This window comes from Myxine glutinosa, chromosome 9, assembly GCF_964187855.1.
Source record: "Myxine glutinosa chromosome 9, kmMyxGlut1.1, whole genome shotgun sequence".
In the NCBI taxonomy this organism is placed as follows: domain Eukaryota; kingdom Metazoa; phylum Chordata; class Myxini; order Myxiniformes; family Myxinidae; genus Myxine; species Myxine glutinosa.
This window is the reverse complement of record NC_136269.1, coordinates 5227678-5255315: the sequence shown is the minus strand read 5'-3', so window position 1 is coordinate 5255315 and position 27638 is coordinate 5227678.

Genomic DNA, 27638 nt, shown 5'->3' with positions numbered 1-27638 from the left:
GATTCTCCTTTACTATGGAATTGAACTCACCTATGGTGAGTTGCAGGTGCCTGCAATAAAAAAAATCACTCATTTAACCAGTTTGAATAGAAAAAATGAGCCATTCTGCTGTTTTGTGTCACTGTGTGCACGGCAACAAGCATGGAGAAAAGAAAGAAAACCAGAGAATTGTCTGAGGAGGTCAGACACAAGATTGTAGCCAAGCATGGACAATCTCAAGTCTACATGTCCATCTCCAGATACCTTGTTGTTTCTGTGTCCGCCATATGCAATGTTAACAGGAAGTTTAAGGCCCATGGCACTGTAGCCAACCTCCCTGGACATGGCCGCAAGAGAAAACTTGATCAAAGATTGCAGCGAAGGATTGTTTGAATGGTGGAGAAAGCACCTCAATCAACTGCCAAACAGATTCAAGCTGACCTTCAGACACAAGGTACGACAGTTTCAACTTGCACCATCTGTCACCAACTCAATGAAAGGGGGTTCTATGGCAGGAGATAAGGAGGACCCCACTGCCGAGAAAGCCTGACTGGAGTTTTCCAAAACACACCTGAACAAGTCAAAAGCCTTCTGGGAGAATGTCCTGTGGACAGATGAGACCAAATTAAAGCTTTTTGTCAAAGCACATCATCTCTATGTTACAGAAAGCAAAATGAAGCCTTCAAAGAAAAGAACAAATTCCCTACAGTCAAACATGGAGGAGGTTCGGTGATGTTTTGGGGTTGTTGTGCTGCTTCTGGCACTGGGTGCCTTAAATCTGTGCATGGAATCATGAAATCAGGAGATTAACAAGGCATTTTGGAGCGCAATGTTCAATCCAGTGTCAGAAAGCTGGGTCTCCGTCGAAGGCCAGGAAACACACTTCAAAAAACACCCCGGAATGGTTCAAGACAAAACGCTAGACTGTTCTGAAGTGGCCAACAATGAGTCCAGATCGAAATCCCATTGAACACCTGTGGGGAGATCTAAAAACAGCAGTTGGGAGAAGGCACCTTTCAAATCAGGGAGAACTGTTGCAATTTGCACAAGAAGAGTGGGCCAAACTGCCAGTAGAGAGGTGGAGGAAGCTCATTCATGGCTATAGGAAGTGCTTCACTGCAGTTATTTTGTCCAAAGTCTGTACTACCAAATAATAAGTCTCGGGTGTCAATAATTTTGTCAATACCATTTCTTTTTATTTTCTGATTTAAAAGGATATATTAAGTTCTGAATCAAAAACAAAGGTTCTGTAATATTAACAGTGAAACAAAGAATTGTGGAGACCAAATACTTTTGTCAATTTAAATTTATTTTTAGAGAAAATTGTGAGTTATTTGAAAAAAGTGCAAGGGTGCCAATATTTTTAGCCACGACTGTGTGTCGTTTTTAGCCCTTTCACTCAATGGTGAAAACATAACTTCTTTCCACCTTCGGTGGTGGAGGTAGAACATCTCTGCTCATCTACAGGGTTTTCCAAAAATACCCAGACATCGTTGGTTTTTTTTTTTTTTGGTTGTTTTGGTTGTTAACATATTTAGAACCACAAATGATACAGTGATACTCTTTGTTTAAATGATACAGAAACTCAAAGTTTTGGGCACATACACTTTAATGTGAGCTACGTTTGTTAAGCGCAGGACATCAAGGCGGTACATAAGTTATTGGACATCAGGGCGGTACACAAGTTCTTGGACATCATGCGGTACACGAGTTATTGGACATCAAGGCAGTACACGAGTTATTGGACATCAGGGTGGTACACGAGTTCTTGGACATCATGCGGTACACGAGTTCTTGGACATCAAGGCGGTACACGAGTTATTGGACATCAAGGCGGTACATGAGTTATTGGAAATCAAGGCGGTACACGAGTTCTTAGACATCAGGCGATACACGAGTTCTTGGACATAAAGGCGGTACACGAGTTCTAGGACATCAAGGCGGTACACGAGTTCTTGGACATCAAGGCGGTACATGAGTTATTGGAAATCAAGGCGGTACACGAGTTCTTGGACATCAAGGCGGTACACGAGTTCTTAGACATCAGGCGATACACGAGTTCTTGGACATAAAGGCGGTACACGAGTTCTAGGACATCAAGGCGGTACACGAGTTCTTGGACATCAAGGCGGTACATGAGTTATTGGAAATCAAGGCGGTACACGAGTTCTTGGACATCAAGGCGGTACACAAGTTATTGGACATCAAGGCGGTACATGAGTTCTTGGACATCAAGGCGGTACACAAGTTATTGGACATCAAGGTGGTACACGAGTTCTTGGACATCAAGGTGGTACACGAGTTATTGGACATCAAGGCAGTACACGAGTTATTGCCTTGTTCGGCTCAGTATGTTTGCATCCGCCATTGCGCATGCATCTCTGATCCGAGAAGGAAGATCCTGCAGGTTTGCCACCACGACTACATCTTTGACAAACCCCCACAGAAAAAAATCAAGCGGGGTTATGTCAGCTTATTGTGGGGGCCGGGCAATTGGTCCGTCTCGGCCAATCCAGCGACTTGGTAATTTTTGATTCAGGACGGCTCAAACAATGAAGGCCCAATGAGGCGGAGCACCATCCTGTTGAAAATTATCAGGATGCAGGTCTTAAATTTGTGTGAAGATAAATCCTTCCAACATGTTCATGTAAATTGTTGAGGTCACTGTATCCTATGCAAAGATAAACGGACCCACCAAGCGGTCATGGAGAAGGCCACACCACACATTGACCTTTGAACTGTCGGGTATGGGTTCAATGACCACGTGGGGGTTTTCAGAGCCCCAGATCCTCATAATGTCCCGGTTGACCTTCCTCGATACATGCAAGCAAGCAAGCAAGCTTCGTCTGTGGACATGTCCTTTTCAGGTAATCTTCGTCATCTTCTATGTGACTAAGCATTTCCAAGGCAAATGCCTTGTGTTTGGGTTCGTCATTTGGTTTGAGTTCCTGTAGAATCTGCACCTTATAGGCAAAAAGCTTCAGTCTTTTATGAAAAATCCTGTGTACAGTGGTGGATAGTAGTCCCAGTTCTCTGGATGCAAATCCTGTGTGCAGTGGTGGTTGGTAGTCCCAGTTCTCTGGATGCAAATCCTGTGTACAGTGGTGGTTGGTAGTCCAATTTCTCTGGATGAAAATCCTGTGTACAGTGGTGGTTGGTAGTCCCAGTTCTCTGGATGCAAATCCTTTGTACAGTGGTGGTTGGTAGTCCCAGTTCTCTGGATGCAAATTCTGTGTACAGTGGTGGTTGGTAGTCCCAGTTCACTGGATGCAAATCCTGTGTGCAGTGGTGGTTGGTAGTCCCAGTTCTCTGGATGCAAATCCTGTGTACAGTGGTGGTTGGTAGTCCAATTTCTCTGGATGAAAATCCTGTGTACAGTGGTGGTTGTTAGTCCCAGTTCTCTGGATGCAAATCCTTTGTACAGTGGTGGTTGGTAGTCCCAGTTCTCTGGATGCAAATTCTGTGTACAGTGGTGGTTGGTAGTCCCAGTTCTCTGGGTGGAAATCCTGTGTACAGTGGTGGTTGGTAGTCCCAGTTCTCTGGATGCAAATCCTGTGTACAGTGGTGGTTGTTAGTCCCAGTTCTCTGGGTGGAAATTCTGTGTACAGTTGTGGTTGGTAGTCCCAGTTCTCTGGATGCAAATCCTGTGTACAGTGGTGGTTGGTAGTCCCAGTTCTCTGGATGCAAATCCTGTGTACAGTGGTGGTTGGTAGTCCCAGTTCTCTCGATGCAAATCCTGTGTACAGTTGTGGTTGGTAGTCCCAGTTCTCTGGATGCAAATCCTGTGTACAGTGGTGGTTGGTAGTCCCATTTCTCTGGATGCGTGTCAGATTGATTTTCTGGGACATTGTTGAAATTATTCAGTTCAACATCTGCTGCACTTGTGCTTGGTTGACCGGCACTTTTTTGTTTCTGACAACGTCCAGCCTCCTTAAACCCCTTGTACCACTCTCTGATACTAGTATGCGATGGCGGATTCCTTCCATACCTTGTACGGAGATTACGCTGAACGTGTGGATCAGATCTTGTTTCAATGAACCATTCGATGTACTGAGCTTTCTCCTGTGGAGTCGCCATTTTATTTTACATTAAACAACCAGACCTGAAAACAAAGAAAATGTTAATGAGTTTCTGTATCATTTAAAGCAAAACGTATCGTTGTGCATGTGTGGTACTAAACATGTTAACAACCAAAGTTGTGCGGGTCTTTTTTGAACACCCTGTACAGTATTACAAGTAATGACAGCCATGTAAATTGTGCTGTTGTAGCGGCCACCGCTGGGTTTTCACAATCGCCTTGCACCTATCAAGGACGCGGAGCGATCACCATGCCGGGCTCGTCCAGGACGCCCAGGCAGGCCCGCGCTCAACTTGCCAGGCCTCGGTCGGGATGCCCGGGCATGCCCGGGCATGCCCGGGCAGGCTCGCCCTCAACTTGCCAGGCCGCAGCCAGGACGCTGGGCCACGCCCCCTCTCGCCTTTCCTGGGCAAACGCTCCGGGATAATATGTATATATATTGCTGCCCGATAAACGGGCTTTTCAGAGTGCCTGAGTGTTTGGTTTGATTAAAGCAACTCGGATGAATTCCAGCTTTTTGTCGCGTCCATTCTTCCGATCGACGTGGGAGCCCCAGCTCCTTCATTGGTGACCTACCGACATGGACACGGCAGTCGCCCTTAAACTGCCTACCTTCTGGGAGGCTCACGCGGCGGTTTGGTTCGCACAGGCGGATTCCCTGTTCGCCCTGCGAGGCATCACGGCCGACGACACCCGCTTCCACCATGTGGTAGCAGCGCTCGGTTCGGCCACCGCAGCCCACGCCCTGAGCCTCCTCGAGAGCCCGCCAGCTGCTGACAAATACGGCGCGATTAAGAAGCTTCTCCTCGACGCTTTCGCCCTCCCATCGGCGGAACGCGCACGGCGCCTGCTCGGCCTGCCCGAGCTCGGCGACACGCGCCCTTCTGAGCGAATGGACTACATGCTTTCACTGCTCGGCGAGCACTCTCCGGCATTCCTGTTCCGGGAGCTGTTCCTCCGTCAGCTGCCTAACCCGGTACGCCTCGCCCTGGCAAGCACGACGATCACAGATCCCCGGGCCCTTGCCAGAGAAGCCGCCAAGATCTCCGCCGCAGGACAGCACATCGCAGCGGCGACATGGGACCCACCGCCGTCCGACGCAACACCCATGGCGCCCGAGCACCCGGCACGGTCGACGACCGAACTGCCGACGCAATTGGCGGCCGCTACACCGAGCCGACCACCTCCAGCACGACGACCGGGGCCTCCACCTGACCAAGCGTGGTGTTACTATCATGCCAGGTTCGGACAGAAGGCCCGGACATGCCGACCCCCGTGCACCTTCGGCAGGCCGGGAAACGGCCGGGCCAGCGTTCATTACCGGCCATGAGCGCCGGCCACACGGGCAACTTACTGTTCATCACGGATAAAGCGTCCGGACGGCGCTTCCTGTGCGACACCGGCGCCCAACTGAGCGTCATACCCGCCTCTGACCAGGACAGGCAATCCGCGGTTTGCGGCCTCTCCTTGGTTGCGGCCAACGGATCGACCATCCGCACCTTCGGCCCGCGCAACGTCACCCTCTGCTTCGGCGGCCAATGCTTTGCTTGGACGTTTGTAACCGCAAACGTGCCCATGGCTCTGCTGGGCGCCGACTTCCTCTGCGCACACGGACTGCTGGTGGACGTCCAACGGCGTCGTTTAATCAACGCCGAAACCTTCAGCTCCCTGGTATGCACATTGAGCAGCTCCGCACCGACCGAGCTGGCATGCGCCGTCCCGGTGGCGAACGAGTTTGCTCGCCTGCTCACGGAGTTCCCGGCCCTCACGCGGCCGACGTTTTCGGCCGTTGCAGTACGGCATGGGATCGAGCACCACATACCAACCACGGGCCGCCGGTCTACGCCAGGGCCCGCCGCCTCGACCCAGCCAAGGTCGCCGTGGCGAAGGCCGAATTCGACGCGTTGGAGCACCTCGGCATCGTGCGGCGCTCCGATAGCGCGTGGGCCTCGCCACTGCACATCGTGCCAAAGCCGGGGGGTGGATGGCGCCCGTGTGGTGACTACCGCCGTCTCAATGACGCTACCACCCCGACAGGTACCCGATCCCGCATATCCAAGACTTCTCCGCCCGTCTGGCGGGACGGGTCATTTTTTCGAAAATTGATCTCATACGGGGATATCACCAGGTACCTGTCAGGGCGGCCGACGTCCCTAAAACGGCAGTCATCACGCCGTTCGGCTTATTCGAATTCTTGCGGATGCCGTTTGGTCTCAAGAACGCGGCTCAGGCGTTCCAGCGCTTGATGGACGGCGTGCTGCGTGACCTGCCGTTCCTTTTCGTTTACCTGGACGACATCCTCGTCGCCAGCATGTCCCGGGCCGAGCACCTCCTCCACCTCCGAACACTGTTCGGGCGCCTCAGCGAGCACGGCCTCATCGTCAACCCGGCCAAATGCCACTTCGGCACGACGGCCGTTGATTTTTTGGGCCACCACATCACCAAGAACGGGGCCGTACCGCTGCCAACCAAGGTCGAGGCCATCACCACGTTCCCGCGTCCCCGCACCATAAAGGCCCTGCAGGAATTCCTGGGAATGGTGAATTCTTATCACCGCTTCGTGCCCCGCGCTGCTCAACTCATGCGGCCCCTCTACGAAGCCCTCCGGGGCAAGCCGGCCAAGCACGACATCGCCTGGTCCGCAGCAATGGATGCGGCCTTCCAAAGCTCAAAGCGGGCCCTCGCCGACGCAACACTGCTCGCTCACCCGGTGCTCAACGCTCCCATCGCCCTCACCACGGATGCCTCCGACTACGCGGTGGGCGCCGTACATGAGCAATGGGTGAACAGGGTTTGGCAGCCACTCACTTTTTTCAGCCGGCAGCTCCGGCCGAACGAGCTCAAATACAGCACGTTTGACCGGGTGCTCCTCGGTCTACACCTGGCCGTCCGCCATTTCCGCCACCTCCTGGAGGGCCGACCTTTCACGGCGTTCGTCGACCACAAGCCGTTGGTTTACGCCATGGCCAAGGTCACGGAGCCGTGGTCGGCCCGCCAACAGCGCCACCTCTCCGCCGTGTCGGAGTTTACCACGGACATCCGGCACGTCGCCGGCAAAAACAACGCCATGGCCGACTGTCTCTCCCGGGCCAGCACGAACGCGGTCCACCTGGGCGTGGACTTTGCGCTTATGGCGGCGGACCAAACCACCGACACCACGGTGCAAGCCCTCCGGGCGGCGGACACGGGCCTCCGCCTGGCCGACATCCCCTTCGCGGACACTGTCCTGCTCTGCGACGTCTCCCAAGGCCAGCCTCGCCCCATCATGCCCGCCACCTGGCAACGCCGCATCTTCGCCTCCCTCCACGGCCTTTCCCACCCGGGCCGGAAAGCTTCCCAGAAGCTGGTGTCGGCGCGATTCGTCTGGCACGGCCTTCGTCGGGATGTCCGCGATTGGACCAGCACCTGCACGGCCTGCCAACGGGCCAAGGTCCACCGACACACCCAGGCCCCGCTGGCACCTTTCACTGTGCCCGAACGACGTTTCGACCACGTCAACGTGGATCTGGTGGGCCCCCTCCCCCCGTCACGGGGGTTCACACACCTGCTCACCATGGTGGACAGGACCACCAGGTGGCCGGAGGCCGTTCCCCTCGTCTCCACCACCACCGCCGACGTGGCGCAGGCTTTCATCGCCACCTGGGTCGCCCGCTTCGGTGCACCGGCGGACATCTCGTCAGACCGCGGACCACAGTTCACCTCCGAGCTGTGGGGCGCGGTTGCCCGCAACCTGGGGGTCAAGCTCCACCGTACTACGGCCTACCACCCCCAAGCAAACTGGTTGTGCGAGCGATTCCACCGCTCCATGAAGGCCGCGCTCATGGCCGGCCTTCAAGACGGCGGTTGGGCCGACCGACTGCCATGGGTCCTTTTGGGCCTCCGCACGGCCCCCAAGGAGGACCTCCAGGTATCCACCGCCGAGCTTGTCTATGGCCAGGCGCTACGCGTCCCGGGCGAATTCGTGCCCGACGCTACCAGTCCCTGGTCCGCAGCTCACCAGCGCTCGGACCTCCAGGAGGCCGCCCGATGGTTTGCCCCCATGCCAACATCCCACCACGGTGACCCCCAGTCCTACGTCCCCCTAGCACTTCGCACAGCGGAGTATGTTTTTGTGCGTCACGACGCACATCGGGGGCCACTCCGGCCGCCGTACGACGGGCCCTTCCGGGTGCTGCGATGGGACGACAAGTCGTTCGTCATCGACATCGACGGCAGGTCGGACCGGATTGCGGTGGACCGCCTCAAGCCGGCGCACATGGACGTCGACCACCCACCACGGGTGGCCCTTCCGCCGCGGCGAGGCCGCCCCCCGTCCACGGTGCCCCCCACTCGACCGCCCACCACCACACCGGGCCCCCTCCCACGACCCGCCAGGGGTCGCTTCGGCCGGGTCATCAGGACCCCCCTCAAATTGACCCTGCCGGTGCAAGTCGATTCTGGGGGGACGTGTGTAGCGGCTACCGCTGGGTTTTCACAATCGCCTTGCACCTATCAAGGACGCGGAGCGATCACCATGCCGGGCTCGTCCAGGACGCCCGGGCAGGCTCGCCCTCAACTTGCCAGGCCGCAGTCAGGACGCTGGGCCACGCCCCCTCGCCTTTCCTGGGCAAACGCTCCGGGATAATATGTATGTATATTGCTGCCCGATAAACGGGCTTTTCAGAGTGCCTGAGTGTTTGGTTTGATTAAAGCAACTCGGATGAATTCCAGCTTTTTGTCGCGTCCATTCTTCCGATCGACGTGGGAGCCCCAGCTCCTTCACTGTTCAATTTGCTGCCTCAAACATTTTATGCTTATTCTGTCAGCAGCATGCTTTTAATGCTTTCATTCGTTAAAAGCAAAACGTCAGGTGTTGTGGGCCTGATAAGTGAGATGAATAATGCATTGCTGGATACTTTCAAGGGCCCTCTCGGAAAGGTTTCAACGGTCTGTTTGAGAAATGCAGCTCCGACTGGTCCCACCTGAACTGGGATTAAATTAAAAGGTTGATTTAAGTCTGTTGGTGCGTTTCAACATAATTATTGAAGACACAGTGTGGAAACTTTTTGATACCATCATATATTTGCTTTTGTGACCTTGCACTTGCTTACAGCATATGATAACGATCACAAAGGAAGCAAACATGATGAACAAAGTGGAGTGTTAACATCCTTTCCTCTGTGATGAATGATTCACTTTCTCTCTCAGCAATGATAAACCTTTTACACATCGGACTCTTTGAGCTTTTGCTCATTTATTTCTGCTCCAGTCTCCATGCCGACTCATTCAATTTACCTATGCGTGTAGGTGTGTGCACGTATATGTTCATCTGCTATCAATGGATTTTTTTTAACTATGGTAGAAGTAAAAAAAAAACTTTGAAAAAATCCTTAGTATGTCTGACCTTTTATCTTTCTTTCTTTTTTGTACAAGGTCTAAAAATTGTAATGGAGCTGTCACCCACACATCTCACACACACGTGGACATACTGACGGGACAAACACCTACTGAGGTTGTGGAAAGTGCTGTCAATTCCATGGACAATCTGGGTACCAGTGACGGCTGCATTTCTCACTGCACTCAGAGGGAATTTTCTGTATACATAGTCGAGGCTCATGGAAGAACTAGTACAAGTACACACAATGGATCGGGAACAGCAGAGTTTAAGGCCAAGATAGAGGCAGACTTGGACAAATAAAAATGCGTGTGGGGAGGAATGGGGGGGGGGGGGGGGGCAGGAGTGGTGCATGGAGTGAACAAGATGGATACATAAAGAAATTTGGAGGTGAAACTGGAAATTTGGAGGGAGGGGATTAGGGTGAGGTTAACGAGGGTAAAAAAGGTCATGGGTTTGCATTGGGGACAATCTGAGATGGTGGTGAACAGCTCTCTTTTAAACTAGGAGGGAACAACGAGATCGAAGAGGATGTGGAAGTTGATTCCACAAGTGCGGAAAAAGAGGAACAAATGAGTGGAGGTGAGCAGTGATACAGGATTTATGTAGTTTCATCAGAAGGGGGTTCGTGGTGGACCATACTGTATATGCCCTGTAGAAACCTGGGCAAGGCGAGGTTGGAGGGGAGAGAAAACATGGAAAGAGCAGAGGGTGGGGTGCAAGACCAGAAAGGAGGCGGTAGAAGACAGAGAGACCACCGACCTGTCTGTGATGACGAAGTCATAGGCCCATAGACTCAGCTTCGCAAGATTACAGGAATAGTCAATACGTTAAGACAAGTGGATGATGGAAGTGTTGTGTAATTCTCATTCCACGTCCTTTCGTATGTAGCCTGTGGCTGCTGGTTGCATCATCACTGGGAGTGGGTTTGTGCCGCTGCTGCAGTTCCCCCTGTATCCAGTAAGCTAGTACTCATTTTTGCCAACCTCAGAAGATCACGGTGTGTACCCCGATTTAAAATAGGTACACCGTATCCCTGCGCATCGTAAGAGGCGACCAAGGGTTGGCGTCAGGAAGGGCATCCGGCTATAAAAACATTGCCTCAAAACAGGGAACCATGATTGTCATGGGGCCCGCAAGGCTAACCCCCGCTCCAGCGGGGAAAATGGCCTTAGAACGATCATTCATTCATTCATTCAGAAGGAAGACAAGCTGAGTCAACCCACCCGGTGTTATGGTACGACAGGGGCTGAAACTCAAGACCCTAAGATCTTAGACCTGCCACCTTAGCCGTTACGCCAACACCAGGATTTGTAATTCTTATTAATAAGTTCATGTGGATGTTAAATGAGCCAACGAATGACTGCGGAAGAACAGACCTGTGTGGCTTCCTCTGTGCTTGAGAATGAAGTCTCGTTCCCTGAGTGCAGCCACGTGCTGCCCATTCGCAAACAGCATCAGGTGTCTATTCCAGTGAGCATCCAGGAAGCCTGGCTCGAGGGCGATGGCCAAAGTAGAGACATGAGTAAGCTTGTGAAGAAACAACTATAATACTTGGGAGAAGAAACGAGGCAATGGATGCAATGAAAATGAGAATAAAAATTAAAATAAAATAAAAACCCAGAAAGCGAAGAGAAAGACTAAAGACTTCTTTCTGAAGGCCCCAGAGAGCTCTTTTGATCTAGGCATGGTGACGCCGCACACTTCAACAACAAAGAGCAAACCAAACTAAATGTCTGAGGTTTAAATAAGACAGGTTCCTCCAAGATCCTCTCTAACGATGTTCTAATCATTTTGCACCTGGGTTGGTGCTTGTTTTTTGTTTTTTTTGTTGTTGTTTTTTGTTTCTGGTGCACCTGATTCTAATTTTAGGTATTTGAAGTAGTGATAAATGTAGGGGTGTACTTACTTTTTCCACATGCGAAATTTGCATTTATGTTTATTTAAATTACTAGGGCATTGCCCGTACTATATCTATATCTAAAATTATATCCCCCCCCCTCTATTTACATGAAATGGTTTGGTCCAAAGCGAACGGCTTCCGGAGTTTGGTAAAGAAATCGCCATCGCGTGCACAAACGCGCAGGAAAGCGAATGAATCGCAAATTCGTTTTTATTAGTTTTAAAACATAGTTTAACGCCAACATAGTTTGCAAACGTGAAATAAATGAATACGCTCTCAAATGTGCCATCCGAGGCAGAGTGTGTCCGCCACGTTCGGCACACGCGATAGTTCGCTGCTCTCTGATTGGTTGAATCGTTTTTTGGACATAGCTCGGTAAGTAATTGTCCGATTAATATGAAACCTTGAAAAGGCACATCCTCGGGTCCCCAGCAATATACCTGGCAAGTTAAAAGTATATCGGACCCGTGGTTGTCGAGAAACAGCGGTCACAGACAAACGTACAAACGTACAAACAGAGATTACTGGAATTATAGATAGATACAATGGACGACAAAATGTAAATGTTTCACGATATTTGTTATTTTATATCACCTTTATCTATCAATATTGTTGAAATGAAGATCAAATAGCTGTATGTTGAAATATGTTGTAAAGGTCCAAACTTTACATGGAGTGTACTTACTTTTTCACTTGACTGTGTGTGTGTGTGTGTGTGTGTATATATATATGTATTGTTGCGGATCTCACCATCGGCCCTTTTTCCCCTTACCAAGGGGGAATTAGTCCCCTTGTCTGTGACTGACCGACGTGAGTCCTGAAGCTGCCCAGCTCCCTCCAGAGAGGCAGGTGAGCAACCTCGTTCGAGACCGCGGACAAGATGTTATTTGCTGAGCCGATTAGTAGCCGCGGCTCGAACCATTAACAGAAACTGGACCCGATTCTTTGGCGTTGGCCAAATCGTGCCACAGGTATTCAATGATGGAAAAGACAAGGACGAACGGATGTGAAGGAAAGAAGGCAAGGTAGGAAGAACAGGGATTTATTACTAACTATTATGTACAAGACCAAAGAAACCAAGGAAGAAGGAAGAATACGAAAATAAAGACAGAAGGAGTAGAACACACAGTGCAATCCTAGCTTATCTATACAGGCTTACTTAAACCCCAGGACAACACGGACGAACAGACGACAGTCAGACTTACACGGGGATGATGACAGGAATGGCAGGAGGTTCGTTCATCTGGCGAGGTTCCATTCCGACCCACGACTCTCTCTCTCTCTCTGTCGGTAACACTGGGATTCTCCTCTCCAGTACCTCAAACCCAGCTCCAGCCTCGAACCCAGCTCAACAGCACGCACCCCGCTCTCGTACCAGTTCTTGTACAGGCCAAGTAGCATGTCCTCTCGCATGTTCTCTTGCATGTCCTCTCACATGTCCTCTCCTTGCGCGATTGTCACACGCATATATCAAGCGGGGTCGTGACACACCCTCGGCCGTTTGGGTACCGCCCCCGTGCTCTGTTTTGTGGCCTTATATGGCAATGCCACGGTCTTGTTACCTTATTTGGGTATGGAGCTGAACAGCCCCGCCCCCCCCCCCCGTGGCGCGAGGCATGGGCTTGTGGCCTTACTTGGGCATGGAGGTGAACAGCCCCGCCCCCCCCCCGTGGCAAGCCACGGGCTTGTAGCCTTACCTGGGCATGGAGCTGAACAGCCCCGCCCCCGTGGCACGCCATGGGCTTGTCTCTTCTCGGCGACCCCGCCCTTCTTGTCCAAACAGAGCACGGAGCACATATTCACTATGACGGCGAAAGCTGCTTCCAAACCAGGGCCAGTTGAGAGGGCGCGCACCCCACGCTTGTCCAGCGGTTTTGCACAGAGAGGGAGAGTTTGGCTGGGAAATGCAATCCTTGAAGGGGACCTATCTTATGTCATTTGGTGCAATGCAGTCAATTACTGGGAAACACAGCCTTAAACTAATACACATAATAAGGAAATAACTATTTAGAAGGGTATATGATTTTCTACGTGCATGCGATGGATTAACTAAGGGGACGACCTTTGATCTTTACACTTAACGGAGGTATTTACAAGGATCATTACACTATTTACAGAGTGTGATATTTACAACAATTACAGGATTCTCAAATCTGCAACACTGCACCCTCATTCTCCAGGCACGTCCCGGGCCTATAAAACTTTAACTGAGTGTGGCACGTAGGTGTAAATTCCCTCTACAATTAACCTGACCCTGAGTGTGACAGTTTTAAAACACAAATAAGTATGTCCCTCTGCTGCATTGCACCCTGCCTAACAGAGTCACGCCAACAGGATAACCGAATTGCGGAATTGTTCTCAACTAAACATGTACGGTGGGGAGCATTATTTACAAGTGACGTTACTTGGACTATTTACAAAACGCAACCCAGGACCTGTGATTTTTCTTTTGGGGGGGGGGGGGGGGGAGGAGACAGCCTGCGCTGCATCGATGCACCAGCACCAATAAAGAGCACCAAAACACCATAAAGCACCAGTCAGTGCACAGTCACCACAGTTAAAAAAAATAAACAAACCCCTGCTGGTGGTCTTTCTCTTCGGCTCCCTCTGCTGGCCGTTGTTCTTCCAGATGTTGTCAACTTCATCTTCTTGGTTGCGGCCTATTTGGTGGATATAAAAAGCACAGAACGTGTCCCTTTTTATTTATTGCCCACAGTGGCCGACTATGGGTGGTTCACCTGTGAGCTTGGTGCCACCTCACCGGGTCCGCAAGCAAGATCTAGGGCCATCGTGGCTGGTTCCAGCAGAGGGGCCATGCCCCAACCCATGGGGTCCATGAGTGGTGCTCAGCCACAGACATGTGGTCCATAAGTGGTGCGTGGATGCAGGCAGCTGGTTGCGAGGATTCGGGCACACCGACGCGGCCCCCCCGCACGCTCCCCTTAGTGCCCAGAGAGCATGATCCATGGGTCGGGGAAGGAAGACAGAGAGGGCAGGTTAGCGAGGGGTAAGTGCGCAAGGGTACACATCAACACAGGTAATGCAGAACAAGGTGCGCACGGAGAGCGAAGTGAGAAAGCTCGTCCCTTACCCATATTTACAACAATCTACACATTTACAAATCCGTCACTACGTCTCGTCCTCCCTATATTTCCCCTATACCAAATTCGTCACAATCCCATTAATCCAAAATTTGCCATCACCAATTCATCATCAATCCTCATAAGGAGGGAGAGATGGAACATCAGCACAATGTCACACCCACGTCATGATGCGTCTCACAATCCAAACATTTGCACCAAAATAATAAAAACAACAAACCATGGCATGGTGTGGAGTCCTGTCACCTCAGGTGAGTGGATGTAGATGGTGCAAGGAGATTTCAATCCTAACTACTTCCTAAATGACTTTAACACACTTTACACTACCTGGGGTCTTTCCCTGCCAATCCATTGGCCATCTTACACTCTATGTGGTTTTAAGAACCAAATTCCCATTGACCAAACTGTGGTGCTTCATCAATTTGGGGTCTCACTCCCCTGATTCAACTCCCTGTGCCTTTGCACAATTTCAGGACTGGGTCGTGTGGCTCTCCCAGCGGGGCTACCCACCTGCACACCTCCACCACTGCAGTTGCCTCCGAGCTTACCTGCTCCTTACCCTAACCTATCTACCTGGGGAAGGCCCTCTGGCAGGCCTTCCCAGAGGGAAGCACCTCTCGGTGCCCTCTCTGGCACTGGGCTACCCGGGTCCGTCCTCTGGATCCTCGGGCCCCATTCACAACTCTACTGGCTCCCAGAGCCCACCTGCAGCCTCACCTGGCCGACATCCTCACAGTGGCGGAGTGCCCATTTAACTACACACACTAACAGGCCACACGCCCAGCCATTTACACGTCACTAATGCACCCATCCAAACACCATTCTTCCACCACGCACCACAGATGCCAATATCCAACCACAATTTACCTACTCCCTCTACCTAACTCTTAAACTACCCTCCCTGGGTATTCGTGATGGGGTCCATCCTCCCCATACACACCTTCACACCATCCACTCCACTCCACAGTTTCCACCATACTCACTCCACACCATCCAATCCATACTCCATATATTCCAGACCATTAATTCCATACAACCATGCTCACCTGTATTTGCACACCTGTGCCATCACTCCTACACCTGGTGCTTCCTGCACCCTCCTTCCTCCAGGACCATTTGCTCAACACAGCACACAATCACCATTACTCACTCATACACTGCTCAATACACCTGTTCACTTGCACACCTGTGCAATCACACCTGGTGCCTCCTGCACCCTCCTTCCTCCCAGGCTTCTTCAATCATTCCATACAATGCACAACCACAATTGTTCCTCATGCACTGCTCCATACACTTCCACGCTCAATACAACTCACAATCACCTCACTCACTTTTCACAATATACTTCTAACTCTCTAAACCATTGCCTCAGGCACCCAGATTCTCCCACGCTCATACACACATCCTTCCCAAGCATTGCCTAGCAATTCCTCATTTGCTCGATATCGAGATTCTCACACACACAGCATCATCTGATCTACCTACTCCCCTCTGAAACTCGCGCTTCCCCGTCGCCCCTTATACTATTGCGCTCCCTCGTCGTTATAATCCAACTACCATACTCTCTAAGTCCCCACTACAGGTATAATGTCGCTACTTAAATCTCCAGTTACCTATGGTCATCTCTAGGTCCCTATACATTATCCAAACCCTCCCTCGTCAAGCTCACACTGCCATAAACCCCATAAAACTATAGCTCATGTGCCCCATGTGTGTGTGAGGGATGATGGATTTGCCATCCCACCACATCGGGCATCTTCCACTATCAATTTTTGCCATCAAATTCCAACCAATCAAAATTTGCCAATCACTGCCAATCAGTTTACCAATCACCAATTTCGGATCCAAAACACTATCATCATCACAGTCCACTATATCTGAGCCTCGGTGCGTCGTTGCATCATTAAAACTCGGCTTCGCAAAGCCGAGCAATGAATTCGGGTGGTTTGGTCGCCTGCAGGTTGAATCCGTCCGGCATTCGGTTCAGGGGAGGCGGTTTGGTCGGGCCGAGATTCCACGCACCATCTCGGCGTGGATCCTTGCGGCCTCCGGCCCGATGGCTCAATCTCGCCCGGTCGGAACCCCGTCCCCGCCACCAGGGGGAACCGTTCCGATCCCTCCTACCTGTCCTTGAACCGGACCGGTCGCCTTGCCCGGCAAAGCCCGGACTCGACCGTGCGGGGTGGGGCCAGGCCCGAATCGGCAACGACGCTTCGAAGAGAAGCGATGAAGCACCTACCCGCGCCGGGCCTCGCATCCAACAAAGCGCACCGCTCCCTGAGTGCTCGCATCGGCTATCAGTCGCCCTAAACGCTGCTCCGGTCAACGTCGATGCCTTACTCACATGCTCACACGCATACGTGACCCTATTCACACTCACCAAACCCGGCGTTCCAACACCGCCCATACATTCCACACACGCCGTCCACTTCACCACCGCACTCCCTGTTACACACCACACCTCTCGCGCACCCTCTTGCGCACACTCGTCGTTCGCACACTTCATTCCACACCTCCCCTCCGTTACGTCCTCCGTAACACTCACCATGGGCGTGCACTCTCGCATCCACCCTCTCATGTGCTTCAATGGGCTCTCCCACACCCGCGCCACAACCAACTCAGGTGTGCTTTCTCGCACACTCTCCCCGTCCATCCCAAGCATGCATCCTCGCACCCGCTCCTCCACCAACTCACTCTCAGGGTCACTCTCACCCTCGCACGTACACTCCGTATGAATCTCACTCTCTTTGTCACACTCCCTACACTCCAACGTGCATTCCTCCTCACACTCGGTTTTACTCCCACACTTTATAACACATTCACTCGCCGACGCACACTTTTTCCTCACACGAGTGCCATTCTCTCTCACACCACGCCCCACGGACCTTCCACAAACGCCCGGGTGCCATATCGACCCCAATCGCGCAAGAATTCTCTTTAGTATGGCAGCCCATTAGTATGGCTGCATTAATCTGCGCCATGAGGTCCCGCCATCAATTCCCCCTATTTGTGCAGCGGGCGCGGCCGCCGCAGCCATGTGCGAGCCACCATTTTGTGCGCCTCCCACCTCATGCGAGGTGCCGCCATCTCATGTGCCTGAAACCTCCGCGACCACATCCTCATTGCTCTCCTCTTCTCTCTCCCCCATATACATTTCCCTGGGGTCCTGGGTCGACTCTACCCCCCCTTCTAACTCACCCACCGGCATCCAGTCGCCTTGACTATCCATGGCACGATTATAAAATTTAGTGGTGTTTAATCAAAATTTTTACCACTCGTAATTTGAGTGCGCTAAGTGCACTTCAGGTCCGAATCCCACTCCTGGCACAAATTTGTTGCGGATCTCACCATCGGCCCCTTTTCCCCTTACCAAGGGGGGATTAGTCCCCTTGTCTGCGACTGACCGACGTGAGTCCTGAAGCTGCCCAGCTCCCTCCAGAGAGGCAGGTGAGCAGCCTCGTTCGAGACCGCGGACAAGATGTTATTTGCCGAGCCGATTAGCAGCCGCGGCTCGAACCATTAACAGAAACTAGACCCGATTCTTATGCGTTGGCCAAATCGTGCCACAGGTATTCAATGATGGAAAAGACAAGGACGAACGGATGTGAAGGAAAGAAGGCAAGGTAGGAAGAACAGGGATTTATTACTAACTATTATGTACAAGACCAAAGAAACCAAGGAAGAAGGAAGAATACGAAAATAAAGACAGAAGGAGTAGAAGACACAGTGCAATACTAGCTTATCTATACAGGCTTACTTAAACCCCAGGACAACACGGACGAACAGACGACAGTCAGACTTACACGGGGATGATGACAGGAATGGCAGGAGGTTCGTTCATCTGGCGAGGTTCCATTCCGACCCACGACTCTCTCTCTCTCTCTCTCTCTGTCGGTAACACTGGGATTCTCCTCTCCAGTACCTCGAACCCAGCTCCAGCCTCGAACCCAGCTCAGCAGCACGCACCCCGCTCTCGTACCAGTTCTCGTACCAGCCAAGTAGCATGTCCTCTCGCATGTTCTCTTGCATGTCCTCTCGCATGTCCTCTCCTTGCGCGATTGTCGCACGCATATATCAAGCGGGGTCATGACACGCCCTCGGCCGTTTGGGTACCGCCCCCGTGCTCTGTTTTGTGGCCTTATATGGCAATGCCACGGTCTTGTTACCTTATTTGGGTATGGAGCTGAACAGCCCCGCCCCCCCCGTGGTGAGCCACGGGATTGTGGCCTTACTTGGGCATGGAGGTGAACAGCCCCCCCCCCCCCCGTGGCGAGCCACGGGCTTGTAGCCTTACTTGGGCATGGAGCTGAACAGCCCCGCCCCCGTGGCATGCCATGGGCTTGTCTCTTCTCGGCGACCCCGCCCTTCTTGTCCAAACAGAGCACGGAGCACATATTTACTATGACGGCAAAAGCTGCTTCCAAACCAGGGCCAGTTGAGAGGGCGTGCACCCCACGCTTGTCCAGCGGTTTTGCACAGAGAGGGAGAGTTTGGCTGGGAAATGCAATCCTTGAAGCAGACCTATCTTATGTCATTTAGTGCAATGCAGTCAATTACTGGGAAAGACAGCCTTAAACTAATACACATAATAAGGAAATAACTATTTAGAAGGGTATATGATTTTCTACGTGCATGTGATGGATTAACTAAGCGAACGACCTTTGATCTTTACACTTAACGGAGGTATTTACAAGGATCATTACACTATTTACAGAGGGTCATATTTACAACAATTACAGGATTCTCAAATCCGCAACAGTATATAATATATATATATATATATATATATATATATATATATATATATATATATATATATATATATATATATATATATATATATATATATATATATATATATATATATACAGTGGAACCTTGACTTACGAGTTTAATTCGTTCTGTGACCGAGCTCGTAACTCAAATTGCTCGTTTCTCAAATCAAATTTCCCCATTAAAATGCATTGAAATGCTATTAATCCGTTCCAGCCCGCCAAAAACCACACCAATTTTTTTTTAAATATACAGTATATATAAAAATATCTCGCGCTTTATATTTCACCTGTATGCAGCATACAAGTTGGCAGGATGGCCTGGACTGGAGGTACGCACACTTGACTCTAAAGTCTAAACTGTCCAGCCTGGGTTTGAATCCCGACCCAGCTATAACCTGTCATGGGTGAATCACAGGCAGGGTGATTCATCAATGTGTGTACCGCTAAACTGGGCGCCCCGTTTGCGTCCCATTAGTTGTTGGATGTTAAGGATCTCACCGTGTTTTCCACAAAGAGAAGGCGAGCTATCGCCGGCACTCTGAACAAGTTGTGGCCTGGCATGGCATGAACATGAAAACATGAACATGAACATGAAATGTTCGACATGAACATGAAATTTTCCAAAATAACCAAAATGCGAAAACAAAAATGCAGCGCTATACGACAGAGATACTGTACGTGCACGGCAAGATAACCACGTGACGGGAACCCACCTGGCGGCGTAAACTCAAAATAACCAACATGCGAAAACAAAAATGCAGCTGGCTGGGTTATAATGACAGACACCAATGTTTCGATTCTCAATTATATTCGTACGGAAAAGGTTAGATTACAGGGGCTAGAGGTAAAGCACAGAAAAGATGGGCACTTAGACACAGGCTTATCTTAACCCCGGACAGACGACAGGTAAACGGGACAACGGCTGACTCACACGGGGGTTGATGGCTAGGAAAGGCAGATAGCGATGGCTCAAGGTGCACTCTTGGCTCAAAGCAGGGTACAGTCCGGTCCAAAGATGCGGGGAGGTCACAGCGCTCGGAGGTAACGTTCTTTCACAGGCGGGTTCTCTTCCTCTCAGCGATCGCAGGCAACGTTCTTTCTCCAGCTGGGGGCGTAAACTCAAAATAACCAACATGCGAAAACAAAAATGCAGCGCTATACGACAGAGATACTGTACTTGCACGGCAAGATAACCACGTGACCGGGTGGCGAAAGCTCGTAACTCAGATCTCGGCTCGCATCTCAAAGCAATAAACCGCCCGAGCGACGGCTCGTATCTCGAAAAACTCGTAAGTTGGGGCACTCGTAAGTCAAGGTTCCACTGTATATATATATATATATATATATATATATATATATATATATATATATATATATATATATATATATATATATATACAGTATATATATAAATATATATATATATATATATATATATATATATGATATATATATATATATATATATGTATGTATATACAGTATATACAGTATATATATATATATATATATATATATATATATATATATATATATGTATGTATATACAGTATATATATATATATATATATATATATATATATATATAATCATTATATATATATATATATATATAATCATTATATATATATATATATATATATTGTTACGGTTTTTAGAACCTTCACTTTGTAAATTTAGTAGTAAATTTCTTGTGTACATTTCCTCTTAATTGGCTGTTAATTGATCGCACCTGAGTGAGTCCATCGCATCACGTAGCAAATCATAGGCTTCCCTCAATAGTTATTTCATTATTATGTGGATCAGTATAAGGCTGTGTGTCCAATAGTCGATCTTACGTTGCACCAAAATCAAATAAGATAGATCCCCTTTTCAAATTCCCCAAAGCCTCCATTTCCAACTGCATTACCAACTGCATTCGCCGCCATTGACATGTGCTCTAACTCGGGGAAGAAGGGCGTTGCCCACCCATCGTCATCAGGAGGAGGAGTCAGCCAGCCCCGATCAAGGAGTGATTGGAGGAGGGTGTGAGGCACGATTGGAGAGGAGTGTGAGGCGATTGGAGAGGAGTGTGAGGCACGATTGGAGAGGAGTGTGAGGCGCGATTGGAGAGGTGTGTGAGGCATGATTGGAGAGGAGTGTGAGGCGCGATTGGAGAGGAGTGTGAGGCGCGATTGGAGAGGAGTGTGAGGCGCGATTGGAGAGGCGTGTGAGGGATTGGAGAGGAGAGGAGTGTGAGGGATTGGAGAGGTGAGGGATTGGAAAGGAGAGGAATGTGAGGGATTGGAGAGGAGAGGAGTGCTAGGTGGAGGAGAGGAGAGTGTCAGGTGGAGACAGGAGAGTGTCAGGTGGAGAGGAGTGAGGGGTCACATATTATGTGAAATAAATAAATTGTGTTCATTACACCATTTCTGGATCTGATGATGTGCCAGTAACCATTTTGTAAAAATGAATGTGCAGCATCTAACTCAATATGTCGAAATGTCACACATATTCATGCCCGTGGGATTCCCATGGGTGACCCCGCTTGTATATATATACTAGCTTGGCTCAGCTCGTTGCACTCGCCTCACCAAGTGTCGTTACTGAGGAACGGGCTTATCTTAGCTGAGGATAATGACTGTACCTGAGTTGCTGTGTTGTCATGATTTCCACCAATCATAATACAAACAATTATTTTGCACAAATGTATTTGTTTTCCTTGTGATATTACATTTTTATAGGCAATTTAGGTTGAAGATTTATGTTGAATGTTTTTGTTTCAAGAAAGAACCCCTCAGCACACACATAGGGGAGGGGTAGGTGCAGACTGGAAGTTTGGGACGATTACACCTCACCACCACGTATTTCAAAACACCTCACCACCAAGTAATTCAAAACACCTCACAGCCATAAAAACACGTAATAAAAACACCACCATCACAAAATTAAAAACACCTCACCACCACGAAATGAAAAACACGTCACCACCACGAAATTAAAAACACCTCACAGCCATAAAACACGGAATAAAAACACCTCACAGCCATAAAACACGTAATAAAAACCCCTCACAGCCATAAAACACGTAATAAAAACACCTCACAGCCATAAAACACGTAATAAAAACACCTCACAGCCATAAAACACGTAATAAAAACACCTCACAGCCATAAAACACGTAATAAAAACACCTCACCACCACAAAATTAAAAACACCTCACAGCCATAAAACACGTAATAAAAACACCTCACAGCCATAAAACACGTAATAAAAACTCCTCACCACCACGAAATTAAAAACACCTCACCACCACGAAATTAAAAACACCTCACCACCACGAAATTAAAAACACCTCACCACCACGAAATTAAAAACACCTCACCACCACGAAATTAAAAACACCTCACCACCACGAAATTAAAAACACCTCACCACCACGAAATAAAAAACACCTCACCACCAAGAAATTATAAACACATCACAGCCATAAAACACGTAATAAAAACACCTCACAGCCACGAATTTAAAAACACCTCACCACCACGAAATTAAAAACAACTCACCACCACGAAATTCAAAACACCTCACCACCACGAAATAAAAAACACCTCACCAGCATGAAATTATAAACACATCACAGCCATAAAACACGTAATAAAAACACGTAATAAAAACACCTCACAGCCACGAATTTAAAAACACCTCACAGCCATAAAACACGCAATAAAAACACCTCACAGCCACGATTTTATAAACACCTCACCACCACGAATTTAAAAACACCTCACAGCCATAAAACACGCAATAAAAACACCTCACAGCCATAAAACACGAAATAAAAACACCTCACAGCCACGAATTTAAAAACACCTCACAGCCATAAAACACGAAATAAAAACACCTCACAGCCACAAATTTAAAAACACCTCACATCCATAAAACACGTAATAAAAACACCTCACAGCCATGAATTTAAAAACACCTCACAGCCATAAAACACGAAATAAAAACACCCCACAGCCATAAAACACGTAATAAAAACACCTCACAGCCATGAATTTAAAAACACCTCACAGCCATAAAACACGAAATAAAAACACCTCACAGCCATAAAACACGAAATAAAAACACCCCACAGCCATAAAACACGAAATAAAAACACCTCACAGCCATAAAACACGTAATAAAAACACCTCACAGCCACAAATTTAAAAACACCTCACATCCATAAAACACGCAATAAAAACACCTCACAGCCCCGAATTTAAAAACACCTCACAGCCATAAAACACGCAATAAAAACACCTCACAGCCACGAATTTAAAAACACCTCACAGCCATAAAACACACAATAAAAACACCTCACAGCCACGATTTTATAAACACCTCACCACCACGAATTTAAAAACACCTCACAGCCATAAAACACGAAATAAAAACACCTCACAGCCACGAAATTAAAAACACCTCACAGCCATAAAACACGTAATAAAAACACCTCACAGCCATGAATTTAAAAACACCTCACAGCCATAAAACACGAAATAAAAACACCTCACAGCCATAAAACACGAAATAAAAACACCCCACAGCCATAAAACACGTAATAAAAACACCTCACAGCCACGAATTTAAAAACACCTCACAGCCATAAAACACGCAATAAAAACACCTCACCACCACGAAATTAAAAACACTTCACAGACATAAAACACGTAATAAAAACACCTCACAGCCACGAAATTAAAAACACCTCACAGCCATAAAACACGAAATAAAAACACCCCACAGCCATAAAACACGAAATAAAAACACCCCACAGCCACGAATTTAAAAACACCTCACAGCCATAAAACACGCAATAAAAACACCTCACAGCCATAAAACACGAAATAAAAACACCTCACCACCACGAAATTAAAAACACCTCACAGCCATAAAACACGAAATAAAAACACCTCACAGCCACGAATTTAAAAACACCTCACAGCCATAAAACACGAAATAAAAACACCTCACAGCCACAAATTTAAAAACACCTCACATCCATAAAACACGTAATAAAAACACCTCACAGCCATGAATTTAAAAACACCTCACAGCCATAAAACACGAAATAAAAACACCCCACAGCCATAAAACACGTAATAAAAACACCTCACAGCCATGAATTTAAAAACACCTCACAGCCATAAAACACGAAATAAAAACACCTCACAGCCATAAAACACGAAATAAAAACACCCCACAGCCATAAAACACGAAATAAAAACACCTCACAGCCATAAAACACGTAATAAAAACACCTCACAGCCACAAATTTAAAAACACCTCACATCCATAAAACACGCAATAAAAACACCTCACAGCCCCGAATTTAAAAACACCTCACAGCCATAAAACACGCAATAAAAACACCTCACAGCCACGAATTTAAAAACACCTCACAGCCATAAAACACACAATAAAAACACCTCACAGCCACGATTTTATAAACACCTCACCACCACGAATTTAAAAACACCTCACAGCCATAAAACACGAAATAAAAACACCTCACAGCCACGAAATTAAAAACACCTCACAGCCATAAAACACGTAATAAAAACACCTCACAGCCATGAATTTAAAAACACCTCACAGCCATAAAACACGAAATAAAAACACCTCACAGCCATAAAACACGAAATAAAAACACCCCACAGCCATAAAACACGTAATAAAAACACCTCACAGCCACGAATTTAAAAACACCTCACAGCCATAAAACACGCAATAAAAACACCTCACCACCACGAAATTAAAAACACTTCACAGACATAAAACACGTAATAAAAACACCTCACAGCCACGAAATTAAAAACACCTCACAGCCATAAAACACGAAATAAAAACACCCCACAGCCATAAAACACGAAATAAAAACACCCCACAGCCACGAATTTAAAAACACCTCACAGCCATAAAACACGCAATAAAAACACCTCACAGCCATAAAACACGAAATAAAAACACCTCACCACCACGAAATTAAAAACACCTCACAGCCATAAAACACGAAATAAAAACACCTCACCACCACGAAATTAAAAACACTTCACAGACATAAAACACGTAATAAAAACACCTCACAGCCACGAATTTAAAAACACCTCACAGCCATAAAACACGAAATAAAAACACCCCACAGCCATAAAACACGAAATAAAAACACCCCACAGCCACGAATTTAAAAACACCTCACAGCCATAAAACACGCAATAAAAACACCTCACAGCCATAAAACACGAAATAAAAACACCCCACAGCCATAAAACACGTAATAAAAACACCTCACAGCCACGAATTTAAAAACACCTCACAGCCATAAAACACGCAATAAAAACACCTCACCACCACGAAATTAAAAACACTTCACAGACATAAAACACGTAATAAAAACACCTCACAGCCACGAAATTAAAAACACCTCACAGCCATAAAACACGTAATAAAAACACCTCACAGCCATAAAACACGAAATAAAAACACCCCACAGCCATAAAACACGAAATAAAAACACCTCACAGCCATAAAACACGTAATAAAAACACCTCACAGCCACAAATTTAAAAACACCTCACATCCATAAAACACGCAATAAAAACACCTCACAGCCCCGAATTTAAAAACACCTCACAGCCATAAAACACGCAATAAAAACACCTCACAGCCACGAATTTAAAAACACCTCACAGCCATAAAACACACAATAAAAACACCTCACAGCCACGATTTTATAAACACCTCACCACCACGAATTTAAAAACACCTCACAGCCATAAAACACGAAATAAAAACACCTCACAGCCACGAAATTAAAAACACCTCACAGCCATAAAACACGAAATAAAAACACCCCACAGCCATAAAACACGAAATAAAAACACCCCACAGCCACGAATTTAAAAACACCTCACAGCCATAAAACACGCAATAAAAACACCTCACAGCCATAAAACACGAAATAAAAACACCCCACAGCCATAAAACACGTAATAAAAACACCTCACAGCCACGAATTTAAAAACACCTCACAGCCATAAAACACGCAATAAAAACACCTCACCACCACGAAATTAAAAACACTTCACAGACATAAAACACGTAATAAAAACACCTCACAGCCACGAAATTAAAAACACCTCACAGCCATAAAACACGTAATAAAAACACCTCACCACCACAAAATTAAAAACACTTCACAGACATAAAACACGTAATAAAAACACCTCACCACCACGAAATTAAAAACACTCCACAGACATAAAACACGTAATAAAAACACCTCACAGCCACGAAATTAAAAACACCTCACCACCACGAAATTAAAAACACTCCACAGACATAAAACACGTAATAAAAACACCTCACCACCACGAAATTAAAAACACTTCACAGACATAAAACACGCAATAAAAACACCTCACAGCCACGAAATTAAAAACACTTCACAGACATAAAACACGCAATAAAAACACCTCACCACCACGAAATTAAAAACACCTCACAGCCATTAAAACACGCAATAAAAACACCCCACCACCACGAAATTAAAAACACTTCACAGACATAAAACACGTAATAAAAACACCTCACAGCCACGAAATTAAAAACACCTCACAGCCCTAAAACACGTAATAAAAACACCTCACCACCACGAAATTAAAAACACTTCACAGACATAAAACACGTAATAAAAACACCTCACAGCCACGAAATTAAAAACACCTCACAGCCCTAAAACACGTAATAAAAACACCTCACAGCCACGAATTTAAAAACACCTCACCACCACGAAATTAAAAACAACTCACCACCACGAAATTAAAAACACCTCACCACCACGAAATAAAAAACACCTCACCAGCATGAAATTATAAACACATCACAGCCATAAAACACGTAATAAAAACACGTAATAAAAACACCTCACAGCCACGAATGTAAAAACACCTCACAGCCATAAAACACGCAATAAAAACACCTCACAGCCACGATTTTATAAACACCTCACCACCACGAATTTAAAAACACCTCACAGCCATAAAACACGCAATAAAAACACCTCACAGCCATAAAACACGAAATAAAAACACCTCACAGCCACGAATTTAAAAACACCCCACAGCCATAAAACACGAAATAAAAACACCCCACAGCCATAAAACACGAAATAAAAACACCCCACAGCCATAAAACACGTAATAAAAACACCTCACAGCCACAAATTTAAAAACACCTCACAGCCATAAAACACGCAATAAAAACAACTCACAGCCACGAATTTAAAAACACCTCACAGCCATAAAACACGCAATAAAAACACCTCACAGCCACGAATTTAAAAACACCTCACAGCCATAAAACACACAATAAAAACACCCCACAGCCATAAAACACACAA